The following is a 13,937-nucleotide window of genomic DNA, read 5'->3' on the forward strand; positions in this document are numbered from 1 at the left end:
TACATCAGCATTTAGAACACGAATCACTTGCACCACCTGTGAAGAGTTAATATCATACTGATCTGCTTTTGACTGGAGATCCTTCACAACCCTCCACGCAAAAACCTGATGGCTATCTTGTTGTCCTGAATTAGGAGCAGCTTTGAAAACAGGAAAAGCCACAGGCCCACCAGAAGCAGCAGCAGCACCTGTCTCCATCCTCTTAGGTGGACCTATTTTCTCTAATGAATTCCAATCTCCCACTTCAGCTGCTTTCATTCTCACATGCTCCCAAAATTACAAAGGGTGCCAAGGAGTCACAGCCACCTGGCAGGGAGGCAGAGTTCAAGAAGCAGCAGGCCTGGATCTGCTACGAGGTCTCACAGAAACAGATTTCTGCATCTTTCTAGACGTACTTATAACCAGCAATTCATTATCAGAACTATCACTCAAATCAGGCGTCTGAATTAGGTCTGGACCTCCACAGTGTACTTGCTGCCTTCACTCATTTTTTCTCTTTTTTTTTTTTTTCTTTTTTACAGTCCAGTTACAATCATAGCAGGCGGCCACCAGCTGTCGCTATAGAGCACAACACGGCGCAAGCACCAAAACCCAGAGCAGAAGGCTGTGTAGGCTACTTATTAAAGCAACATGTTGCCTTTATAGTTTTACAGGATATCTACATTTGCTTAACAAACACATACACTGCCCACTGGTCATGAAAAAGAAACAAAATTCTCAATAGGTTGTGGTGTTTGTAAGAGTCCCAGGACGAGGGAAGAGATGAATCTGACTCCGTGTTCTCAGAAGGCTGATTTATTATATTATGATATTATATTAAAAGAAATTATATACTAAAACTATACTAAACTATAGAGAAAATGATACATCAGAAGGCTTAACAAGAAAGAATAATAAAAACCCATGACTGACTCCTCAGAGTTGACACAGGTGATGGTGATTGGTCATTAAGTTAAAACAATTCACATGGAACCAATCAAACAACCACCTACCACATTCCAAAGCAGCAAAAAACAAGGAGAAGCAATCAGTAATTATTATTTACATTCCTCTCTGAGTCTTCTCAGCTTCCCAGGAGAAGAAATCCTGGCAAAGGGATTTTTCAGAAAATATCGTGACAATACGTGAAAAGGAGCCATGTCACTCTGTGAGCCAACCAAAGTCCATATCTTTTGACTTCTCTCTTTCTTCACATTGTCATAGTGATAGCCTTGGTACCTTCCTTGAGAGAGAGATACAAGGCTTTCCTTCAGGAAGCCTTCACTGGCTCACAAGAACAGCACAAAAATGTCTTTCCTATGTTGCAAGGCAAAGCTGTGAGTAGCGCAGCTGTTCTGTGAGTAGCGCAGCTGTTCTGTAAATATTTACACAGCTTGTAAGTAAACTGGATCTCCTCTTAGTACACTGTGTTGTCAATGTAGAAGAATCTATCTCCATTAGAGCTACTTAAGAGAGAAGTAAATACACTGTAATGAGATACAACTATTGTGTCTAGACTGCTCCTTCACGCCAAATCTAGTTTTTAAATTAAAATGTTATTATCTGCCACCTGCCTGTGCTGATATCTATGTAAAATGAGCTAACACAGATGCATTCACCTTGTAAAAAGTAATCTCACAAATATGAGCCAATGACCTGCACATGCCTGAGTGACTATGTATAGGTCAGCCAGACATTATTTTCAAGGGTTTATTTAAGGCTACACATTTCAACTATATGCGCAAAACATTCCCACATGGAAAAACACCAATATATCTTCACTTACGCCTACACTAATAAACCACAGAGGGACCACTAGATCAAGATTTCAAGAGGCATGAAGAAGGCATGATTTAAGGCAAAATTTACAAGATTTGCTTTAAGTTTGGCAAGCCTTTTCTAGGCCTCTTTTCACTACCAACTCACCAACTCATCAGTTCCTCTCTCATCTACCTTGGTTTTTTAAGGTTTTCCTCCCATTTACCTTCAATGACCAGACACATCTCACTGAGGCAGTATGCTGCCATGACTGACAAGGTGGAGGTAGATAAGGTAGAGTTTTAACCAAGCAGAATTTCAAGAGACATCTAGTAAAGCAGGGGAGAGGTAGCCACTCAATCTGCAGCAACTTGGTCAGAAAAAAAAAAAAAAAAAGACTAAGCTGCTGTCTGAGCAGTTTTAAGCTGACAGTTTTTGAGCCTATGTCCACCATTGTTAAAAAATTACAGGTATATGGGCTGATCCCCTCAACTTCTGTACCCATAAATTTCTGGGTGCACAAGGTTGCATTCCTGAGCTAGTTTTTTGGAGGTGGTGCTCTGTTCAGTTCAGCAGCCTCCATTTTCTGGGCTTTTCTTCCAGCAGGCAACACTAACTTCAAAGGGAAGTTTCATAGCAGTTCAATACTGCAGTTAATGTAGTTACAATAAAGATCTGTGGCACCACCTGAAACATTTAGCGTAAGTGCCACAGAATTCAGGACACATATAATGTGAGCCCATAGATAAGAAATCCAGTGACTAACACAGGGAGCCTGCAGTCTCAATCAAAAGAACAGTGAGGTCACAGCAGTGTCTCAGCAGAACTGTTTCATTCACACTCACATGAAAATACTGGCTGTAAACACTGATGTGTGTCATGTCAGAACTCTAGCAGTTGTCTCCTGAGATAAGTTGGCACCTGTTCCAAACATGGGACATCAACTACAACATTGTCATCAACTACAACAATGTCAAAGCATTACCTTACTACTACTGTTCCAGTGGCTAACGTGGCTCCAATTCTAATCATCAATGCTACTGGAAATAGTGTGCCCTTAATTTCTGCCAGGTAACCATGAACTGAGCCCCCAGGCATTCCCATGCACATATGAGGGATGGGAAACCCAGAGCCTGGTGTCTGGCAGGTTGACTTTGATTCTGGATAGCGATCGTGCTTGGGAGAGCATTTCATAGGAAGGATATGTTTCCTTGTCCTTAGTACACAAGAGAAGAGGGGTTCCCTTGTTGAAAGAGGAAGGAAGGCAGAGAGGAAGGAGGAAAGAAGGAAGAAGACAAGACAGGGAAATGTTTATAGACCAGCAAAATGCAATCACTTAGTTCATATAGTCATTAACAGCACCTTTGAATGATACCTGTGCAAGAAGGTTCACCTTTCCATTCCTTTCATGACTCCTCAAAGGCCTCTTCATATTCCACTGCAGTCCATTTCATTTCATTTCATATTCCTTTAAGTGATCTGGACATAGCCTCTCATCCTTGAGAAGCAGACAGCAGAACAACATAAAATGCAGCATTTACAAGACACAGACAGAAAGAAAACAAATGCCTTTCTAAGACAGAAAACCTGTATGTTGTAACATGCAACTGCTTTGTTGCTAAAAGTGCCAAAAGTATACTTAAATATACAATAAAAGGGGACAAAATATGTTAGCAGCGCTTCATCCATGTTTCACTGATAGTTGTTTTTAACTGCCCTCTCATGTTAGTAGAAGTAGTTCACAGAGCTTGCCTGCTTTGACCAAATCCTTCTACACAGCAGCTTCACAGAATGGCTAGAGGGGCCCATTTTGGGGTTATCCTGATCCTGGGGAAAAATCCACAAAATCCTAAATCAAATATGTTTCTTGAGTGCTTGGCTGATTACAATTCAGCTTGGGAGCTACTGCTGAAGAGAAATCCAAGCTGCCTGATAGCAGATAGTCAAAATAAAGAAAAAAAATTGGGCTAGCAGCCATCTTAGCCAGAGCTAGTAGTAGAGTGTCAGGTAGCACATTCCAGAAGAAACATTTTACTGTTTGGCAGTAGCCCAAACAAAGTGGGCACTTGGCTTTGGCTGGTAATGTTAGTAGATGGATGCTCTGTCAATGATGATAGGATACCTGCTGCCACATATCTGTGTTAGATATATCACTGACATTATTAGGAAATATTCTCGGGGAAAAGCCTATGAACACATCTTTTTGCCATTGTTGGTAACAGAACTTCTGAGATTTGGGCAATACAGGCTGAATGTTGACCCTCCTCCTGTATTTCTGCAACAGCAAAGGGAAACTCTCATTTTCTTCCCACAGTCAACAACACTCCTTGATGCTGTTGAGTCAGGGACAGAAAGAAAGAAAGACTCCAATCCTCAGGTGGATCAGAAGGCAAAAGAGTTTAATGAAAGTAGCGGGTCTTTTTATAAGGTGACTCACTAAGGTGATACTTAACTGGTCTCAAAGTAGAAGCATCTCACACTATTGGAGCACTATGATAGAGAACTATAGCTATAAACAACAGTTACAGAAAGAGATTGTTTTTATTATTAATTGTTTTAATTCTTTCCTCTAAGATTCCCAGGCTCAGTCTGGGAGAAATTATCTCTGTTCTTTCTTCCACTGAACTGAGAATATCCACAGCTCCTGTGAAAGTCTTGCTGGAGTCGGTTTATTCTGTAAACTTCATGATGGTGGAAGTAACTAGAAAATACTACTTTGCCATGCTAGTTAAGTTTTATAACACATCTATTTAATACATATGACCTCCTACTGAGATTAAATAACAACATAGGAACTAGATTAGGTAGTTAGACTAGTTATTAGGTAGGAAGAAAAGAGACACACTTGGAAGCCTTGCTGCAGAATTTTTAAGGGGATGTTGTCTTTCAGTGTATGGGCACAGAGTTCCTGAGAATTAGGATTAAATGTCATCAGTTTTGAAAAGTGCAAATGACATTACTGACACATGCAACAATAGTCAAAATAGGTCAGTCTTTTTAACAACCCAAAATGGTCGTTGGTCAAGGGCTAACCTTGGACAAAGCATATACTCTCTTCCTTCCACTGTTAAGAGTTGCAACTTCACTATGAACCATTAGCTAAGTTTATAATGCTTCTCTACTTAAAAGGCTTGTAGTCCATTGTCAGTTTTAGACTTTAAGTAGGTTCTGAACAAAATATTCAAATTAATTCTGAAAATATGAAACTATTATCATCTTGCCATTTAACCAGAGAAAGATTTTAAGAAGCTGTAGATTTAACTTTTCTGAATAAAACATTCACAGTAGCCTTCCCTTGCTTTTGCTCACTGGAGAATGGTACATATGCTACCCAAAACTGAACTTGTGTTTGCTGCAAGAAAAGAAACAAAAGACAATCCTTAATGTTTCAACAGGATTTTGCTGTGGAATGTCTTATTGAAGGCAAGTCTCACACCTTGACATAAGGGGTTTTGAGTACATTTACTTCACTACACTTTGCACTTGAGACCACAGTTGAGGTGACAGAACAGTTACCACAGCAACAGCACACACATAAAACCCCAAAACTTGCATTTTTAATAATAATTTTGCCCTTTTATGAATTTAGAAAGAAAAACTGAATCAAACATGGAAATTTTTATTTTCATTTAAAATTTGAAACATTACAAGTAATTTTGTTTCTGATTTATGGTATCTAGTAGTGCAAATGGGCAGAACAGCATGTAGAGTATTAAAATCAGGAAAATATTTCAATTTCATCAGTACTGAAGACATGTATCGGCACCAAGAACAACAGAGTTTGTATTCAAATAAAAAATTAAATAACATATTTTATAATTAACAAGTTTTTAATCTATCCTACTTTAGCTTTCTTTTTCTTAAAACTTACACCAGCACAAGTGAATTTTAGGGTTTTTCTTGGGGACAGCTAGAGTTGCCAAGATTATAAATTAAAATCTTAATGACTGTCTACTATTTATACCCAAAAGACTACAGATACTTCCATTAAATCAATATCACATACTGGCATCCAGGTATTTCACGGTATGTTAGTGGAAAACATAAAAAATTGGACCAGAAGCACCACAGCTGCTCAGTCAAATAAGCCCTGGTCTTATATTGCCTCTGGAAAAATGCACGCTGTCATGTCCAGCTTGGACAGAACAAGGTCTGGAATGTCTATCCTACCTGCAGATATAAAGCAGATGTGTACCCATATTAATTATGGGTATGTAATTACCCATAATAATGTACCCATTATTAATAGCCATATCAAATTTAGAACCCTATTTTCTGCATTTACTTTCTAGTATCAAATGGTTCTGAAGCTGCTACAAAATCTAAGGTTCTAAGTCAACTGAAGTTATTTAGAGAGCTAAAACTGAAAATATGGTAACTTGTCATTTATATGGGTAGAGGAGGAAGGGAAATTATTTATACAACTCAAGACAAGAAGTATGACAGCTGTCTAACCTTTGTATGTGTTTCTATCACCCTATAATCACAGGAACATAGAATCATAGAAGGTCCCAGATGACTGTAAGCTGGCTAACATCCCAATTTTCAAGAAGGGCAAGAGGAATGACCCTGGTAACTATCCACCTGTCAGTCTCACCTCAGTGCCTGGCAAAATTTGGAGAAGATTATTCTGTGAGTTATTGAAAAATACCTGAAGGACATCACAGTTGTCATTCACAGCCAGCATGGGTTCATGAAGGGAAAGTCCTTCTCATACCCATTCATGACAAGATTCTCTACCTCATCGATCAAGGTAAGACAATTAATGTAATCATCTTTTTGGATTTCAGTAGTCATCAATGCTGTTTTTCAGTGTCCTGGACAAAATGTCCAGCACTCAGCTGGATAAACACATCATCACAAGCACAGCAACTCGCTCAAGGGTTGGGCACAATGGGTGACAATGAATGGGGTGACATGAGGCTGGTGATCTGTCACTAGTGGGGTTGGGGTTCCACAGAGCTCCATTCCAGACCCAGTGCTCTTCACTGTCTTCATAGATGACTTAGATGAGGATTTGCAGGCATATTAAGCAGGCTTGTCAATTATAACTATCTTGGGAGTTGTTGTGGATCGACCTGGGCCAGATGCCAGGCATCAATGAAAGCCGCTCAATAACTTCCCTCTGCAGCTGGACACAAGAGAGAAAATATAACAAAGAGTTCATGGGTTGAAGTAAGGATCAGGAGAGACCCCTCATCAAATGCCATCATGGGCAAAACAGGCTCAACTTAGGGATATTAAGTAAATTTATTTCTAACAAAAAACAAAACAAAAAAAAAAAAAAAAATCAGAGCAGGATAATGAGACGTAAAAAATGCCTTTAAAAGCACCTTCACACCACCCCTGTCTCCTTCTTAGCTCTATCTCCTACCCCAGCAGTGCAAGAAGACATGGAATGGAGGTTATGATCAGTTCATCTCCTGTGGCTTCTCCTGTTGCTCAGGAAGAGGAGTCTTTCCACCGATGCATCATGGGGTTTCTCCCATAGGAGACAGTTCTCCATGAACATCTCTGACATTGCTCCATCTCATAAGCAACAGCTCCCTGCGAACTGCTGCAATGTGAGTCCATCCCAAAGGCAGCTGTCCTCCCCAGACTTCTGCAGCATGGGTCACTCTTCCATGGGCTGAAGTCCCTCAAGGACAGGCTGCTCCAGCACAGAGCAGGGCCCCACTCTCCAGAGATCTCCCACAGGATCACAGCTTCCTCCCAGACATCCACCTGCTTTGGTGAAGGCTCTTCCATGGGCTGCAGGTGGATCTCTGCATTCCCATGGACCTCCATGGGCTGCAGGGGCACAGCTGCTTTGCCATGGTCTTCACCACAGCCTGCAGAGGAATCTCAGCTCCAGCACCTGGTGCACACCCTCCATCTCCTTCTCCACTGACCTTATGGTCTGCATAGTTGTTCTTCTCACATGTTCTCACCCTGCTCTCCTCTGGCTGGAATTGAACTGTGCAACAACTTTTTGTTCATCTTTCTTCTTAAATGTGTTATCACAGAGGCATTACCACCACTTCTAACTGGCCCAGGCTTGGCCAGCAGCGTATTTATCTTTGTAGACACCAGGGATTGGCTCTGCTGAATGTGATGGAAGCTTCAAGCAGCTTCTCACAGGAGCCACCCCTGTAGAAGCCCTCCTACCAAAAACCAATGCAAAACCAATACAAGAGGAAAGAAATTGAGGGTGTCTTGTGCAGACAAGATGGAGAGGCAATATAATGATCTTGAAAGAAATGGCAGATATCCAATAGAACAAAACTCTTTTTACCATTCACTGTAGCTTCAGTGCAATAGGCTTAAAATTACTAGAAACAAGGTTTACATTTCCTATCAGGAAAGGCAAAATTAAAGATCTGACAGAATAGACAGTGTAACTTTGAATTAAATTTTACCACCTATCTGAGCAATCTTCTTACTGCAAGTGTACTACTAACTTTCAGAAACATCACCAAAATGCTGAGGTATATATATCTGCTTTGATTCCCCAGGTTTAATTTGTAAAACTTTATCTTTGTAAAAGATAAAGTGTTTTCTGTTTAGAAAGATGAGAGGCCTTTGGTTGAACTTTATCAGAGCACAGAATAGAAATTACTGTATTTGGTCTGAACAGAAATCCACAGTCACACATCTCTTTTTGGACAATGCCCAAGGCAGATAAAAAGAGTAATATCAGCCCAAACATATTCCCTGTGAAATCTCCCAAGGTTCAAAATGTGGGATATAGACCGTTCAATAACGTAATCTCTTGAAGAATCTTTAATTCTTTAAGAATCCTCACAAATGCCATTTACCTTACCTACAGGCTTTTGGCTGGATTTATTTTCTTTTTTTAAGAAAAAGCTGTCAAATAATAAAGAATTTGTTTCTTTAAAATGAGTACTTCTTTATACAATGCATGATCCAGTCAGCTGTTGAACTGAAACTAACTTTTATTTAAAACATGAACAATTAAATGCTTGGGTGAGAATGTGTACTGTTTCATCCTCTGTCTTTATGGACCAAGTTTTCTGAAGCTAATATGAATGAATGTTTGTTTCTGTTAAACAGGATGAAGCTTAGGAAAGAAAATTGATGAACAAAGTGCCCATTACCTAGATCGATACAAATAGGTATCAAAAGGAACTCTGGCATAACTTTTCAACTCAGACTATGCCATACATCCAACCTGAATTCCACTGGATGCAACCTCATTCCCATCCCATCTGCCCTTTCACTGGTCAGCAGAGACATCATCATCTCCTACTCTTCTGCCCTCTCTTCTCCAAGCAGAACAAAGCAGCAGTTCCCTGTCCTTCTCATATAGTGGTGGTCAAAACAGAGCAGAGTGGGACAAGCCCCTCCCTTGCCCAGATGCATTCCAGGATCCCTGGCCCTCCTGGCTGCCAGGGTGCTGCTGGCTCCTATTCAACTTGCCATTAACTCAAATCCCCAGATATCTTTCTGCCGGGCTGCTCTTCAGCCTCTTGTCCCCCAGTCTGTATGTATTATTATCTCATTTCAGTTGGAGAATACAGCACTTGCTCTTTATTAAATTTCATATATCTGGTGATTATCCTGCTCCATAGTCTAATCAGATCTGTAACATCTCTCTACCCTTGAGGGAGTTCACAGCTCCTCCTACATTAGTTGTGACAGCAAATTTACTTACTGTGCATTTGATTCATATCACATCACTTTGATTCACATCACTTAGGAAAACATTATATATTGCATTTTATGCAAAGCATACTGCCTTAAGCATTGAAAAGACTTATGTCAAAAATATAAGCTCATACTTTCCCAGCTGAAGAAAGCAGGAAATTACACGCAAAAGATTTCATTATTTAAGAACCTTCTTTGTATCTTGTAGTAAAATCTTAAATTTACCCATCCATTCTGATAATACCTTGAAGAAATCTTCTTGTTTTATCATTTCTTAAAATAAGAGTGTTCCAAGATGGAATCTAAATAGAGGGCAAGCCACTTGGGAATGATGAGTAATTGTGGTGTCCTAGGGTGAGGTTATGATGCTTGTATCCCCAATCGTGTGTTCTGTTAATGGTGGATATTATGTACTGTGCCTTCGAGACTGGCTCTGAAGAGCAAGGGTTGTTTTGGTTTGTTATCAGCCTGCTGCCTCACAGCTGACAGGACAGAGGGACGGGGCAGTACACAGTGCAGCTTTTGCTTTGCTTTTTGCTGCTTGCTTTGCTCTTGCTCCTGCTTGCTTCACTTCTGCTTTGCTCCTGCTCTGCTTTTGCTTTTTGCTTCTGTTAGTTAGTTTAGCTAAGCAGTCCAGATTTTTCCCTGGACTTTTTCCTTTCCCTTTTTAGAACCATTCAAACCTGCTCTGGACTGGGACCTGGGAAACACCAAGAGTTTACATCTTGTAGCTGCAGCAGCCATCCCCAGCGCCGGAAGGAGCGACAACAGAGCAACCACTCCCAGGAAAGACTTTCTGAATTTGTCATCCTTTTCCGATCAGTGAAAGTGTTGTCATCTGGTATTGTTCATTTTGTGTGCTGGGGGTGTTTTGCCTGTTAAATAAACAGGTTCTTTCCACTTCTCTCCGAAGAATCCTTCCCAAACCGGTGGGGGGAAGGGACCATATAAGTTTGCTTTCTAAGGAGGGCCCCCTTTGAAAGTCTTCTCCCAGATTTACCCTAATCCAGCACAAAATTTGGCGCCCAATGTGTGGGGCTCGAGAGAGAGTGGAAAAAACCCTGTTTTGAGTACATTTTGGTTACCATTACTCTGTGTTGGTATAAAGCAGTTAATAGCCATGTTTTTTGAATTTGTAATGTCTCTTGAAGTGAAGGCTTGCCTGCACTTCTGGTTCCCAGGGTTTTTTGAGATCTTAATACCTCTACAGCCCCTAAGTTTATTTTCTTATCCAGAAATAGCTCTAATATTGTCCCTAATATGTAGTTTTTACAGTAGAAGGGCAGTGACGAGAATAGCTATTCTGCTAGGCTTGGTGGTTATGATTTATAAGAAGTTTATGAACACGCTGGGGTCTGTTCCAAGTATGAATAGTTCATAGCTATGGTTATGCACCCAGTTTGTTAGAGGAGGTTTTTCAGCCTTTGCTTTCCTTCTTCTCTGAATCTCTTACATCACTATTAGAGAATGTTCAGTTTCCCATGAATGCTAACGAGACCATCTTTCTGATATTTAATCTAGTAAGCTTCTTTATACAGTCTGCAGCTTCTCTAGAATGAAGGCTGAGATTTCTAGACAAGCTAATGAGACCCCTGACCAGGAGTAGACCCAGGCATAGAAAATCCTGAGTAGTGTGATAAATAAGAAGATATGAGCCAAATCCTGAAAGAATTCTCTGACCCTCCAGTCTAAGACTTTCCCCATAAACAAATTCAGAACCCAGCTGAAGTGGAGAAATACCTGAAAAAGAAATACCATAATAACCCTAAGGAGAAAAGGATCATTGCAGTGAGCTGGGCCTTGGCATATGCTTATTGCACACTGCTAAATACCGTAGAGCAACAGACAGAGGAAGGGGGGCAAGGAGATAAATCAAGAGCTATCTCAATCACTCAGGCTGCAGCCAACACCCTAGGCTTGAAGCCAACAGCTAAACCAAACAGTGAGCCTAAGCCAGCAGCTAAACCAGACAATAAGCCTCAACCAATGGCTGTTGCTACTAGCACTAGAAGTGAAAAATGCACAGACAAGACCAATCGACCAGTGCATGATGATGATGATGATGGTGATGCAGGAGAAAGACCCTCAATGTTTCCTGACATAGAATCAGGAATCAAAGCAACAGGCGCAAAATCAGAAGCCAATATTGAGTCCTTTTACCTGAAGAACCTGCATGGCCTAAAAAAAGATTACACCCGACAACCTGATGAATCCATAATTAGCTGGTTAGTCCATCTTTGGGATGCTGCAGGCAAGGCAGCATCCCAATTCTGCCTACAGTTCTGGACAGCACTGAAGCGAGGCATTTGGGATCCCTGTCACATAATCCTGTCATCGACCAAAGCATGATGAGGGGGGCTAACCCTCACAGCCTCTGGGCATGAGTCTAGCACAAAGATACCTGTGTGCAGATAATCTCTACATGCAGCAAACACAGTAGAAAATCATAAAACAAGAGATTCAACACCTGAGAGAAATAGCAGTAGCAGAGATTATCTTCTCAGATGACATAACAACTAAGAATCCAAACTTAGTACCATGCACATCTGTGATGTGGTGAAAACTGATACAACTTAGGCCACACAAATATGCTTCTGTTCTAGCTATAATAAAGCAAAATAACAGGAATGAGACCGTGCTTGACATGGCAAAGAAGCTCCGAGCTTATGCAGATGCTGTACAAAGTCCAACACATGCCAAAATCGCAGCAGTGGAAACACATCTGCAAAAATTAAAAGGCAAGATAAAAGAGAATCATAAGAAGCTCAGAAAGAAAATTAAAAAATACCTTCTCCAAATCTCAGCAGTACATATCAGAAGTTTTAATACCCAACACAGATGTTCCCCAGATAGAGAAAGAAGGTGCACCCCATGAGCTGAGCTGTAGTTCTTCCTGCATGATTGCGGAGAGAACATGAGGAGATGGGATAGAAAATCTACTGCTGCTCTGGCCCGACGGGTGTGTGAATTGAAAGAAGACAGAGCTCAGAGAAGAAGTTCCACCACAAAAAAAGCAGCTCCAGTTGCCTGTAACCGAACTGCCAGGTATGACCATGATGATAACATGTCCAATCCCTTCGAAAAAACCTCTAAGACATATGTCCAAAGAAAGATAACCAAGCTTAGAAGGACCCTGCCTCTAGCCAAGTAGAAGCAAAGGAAAATTGTGTTTTTACATGGTGCAGATTCATTAGCCTGGCACATCGGAACCACAAGAGTATAAAGCTTTAGTCTACACTAGTGCGCACTGTACCTTAATTCCATCAAGACATGTAGAAACAAAATCCGTTTCTATTGCTAGTGTGACGGGGATCACAAGATTTCACTTTAGTAGAAGCTAATGTGAGCTTAACTGAGAATGAGTAGAAGAAACATCCTATATTTTAGACATAAATTATCTCTGAAGCAGGTATTTCAAAGACCCAAAAAGACTCAGGTGAGCATTTAGAACAGCAGCTGTAGTGACAGAAAATGTCCAACAATTAAACACCTTGCCTAGACTGTCTGAGAATCCATCTACAGTAGAGCTTCTGAAAGGAGAAAACCAACAAATACCAATTACCACTTCCACAGTGCATTGTTGACAATATAAAAAGACTCGAGATGCTGTGATTCCCATCCGTAAAATAATCCGAAAGCTGAAGAGCCAAAAAGTACTCAGCAAAACCCACTCAACCTTCAACAACCCCATCTAACCTGTGCATAAATCTGAAAAAAACCAAAGACTGACGATAAATTACCGTGCATTAAATAAAGTAACTCCACCGATAAGCGCTGCTGTACCAGAAACAGTAGAGCTCCAGTATGAACTAAAATCCAAAGCAACGAATTGATGCCACTATCAATATTGCCAATGCATTTTTCTCCATTCCTCAGACAGCAGAATGCAAGCCTCAGTTTGCTTTCACGTAAAGAAAAATACAATACGCCTAGAACCGACTGCCCCAGAAGTAGAAGCACAGTCCTACCATCTGCCATAAACTGATCCAGAGTACACTAGAAAAAAGTGAAGCTCCAGAACACCTACAATATATTAATAACGTCATTGTGTGGGTGAACACAGCTACAGAAGTGTTTAAAAAAAAGAAAAAAATCATCCGAATCCTCCTGGGAGATGGTTTTGCTATCAAAAAAAAACAAAGTAAAAAGACCAGCTCGTAAGATTCAGTTCCTAAGAGTAAAGTAACAAGATAGACAGCATCAAGTTCCTACAAATGTCATCAACAAGATCACAGCTATGTCTCCACCAACCAATAAGAAGGAGACACAAGCTTTCCTGGGTGCCATAGGTTTTTGGAGAATCCACATTCCTGAGTAGTCAGATCGTGAGCCTTCTCTACCTAGTCACCCACAAAAAAAACTGGAGCCCTGAGCAGCAACAAACTTTTACCCAAATTAAGCAAAAAATCACTCATACAGTAACCCTTAGCCCAATCAAAACAAGACCAGAAATGAAAAACATACTCTACTCTGCAGCCGAGAACCACAGTTTGTCCTAGAACCTTTGACGAAAGGTACCTAGAAAGACTCAGAGTAGACCACTGAAATTTTGA

This window comes from Pyrgilauda ruficollis, unplaced genomic scaffold (assembly GCF_017590135.1).
Source record: "Pyrgilauda ruficollis isolate IOZ18807 unplaced genomic scaffold, ASM1759013v1 scaffold271, whole genome shotgun sequence".
NCBI lineage: Eukaryota > Metazoa > Chordata > Aves > Passeriformes > Passeridae > Pyrgilauda > Pyrgilauda ruficollis.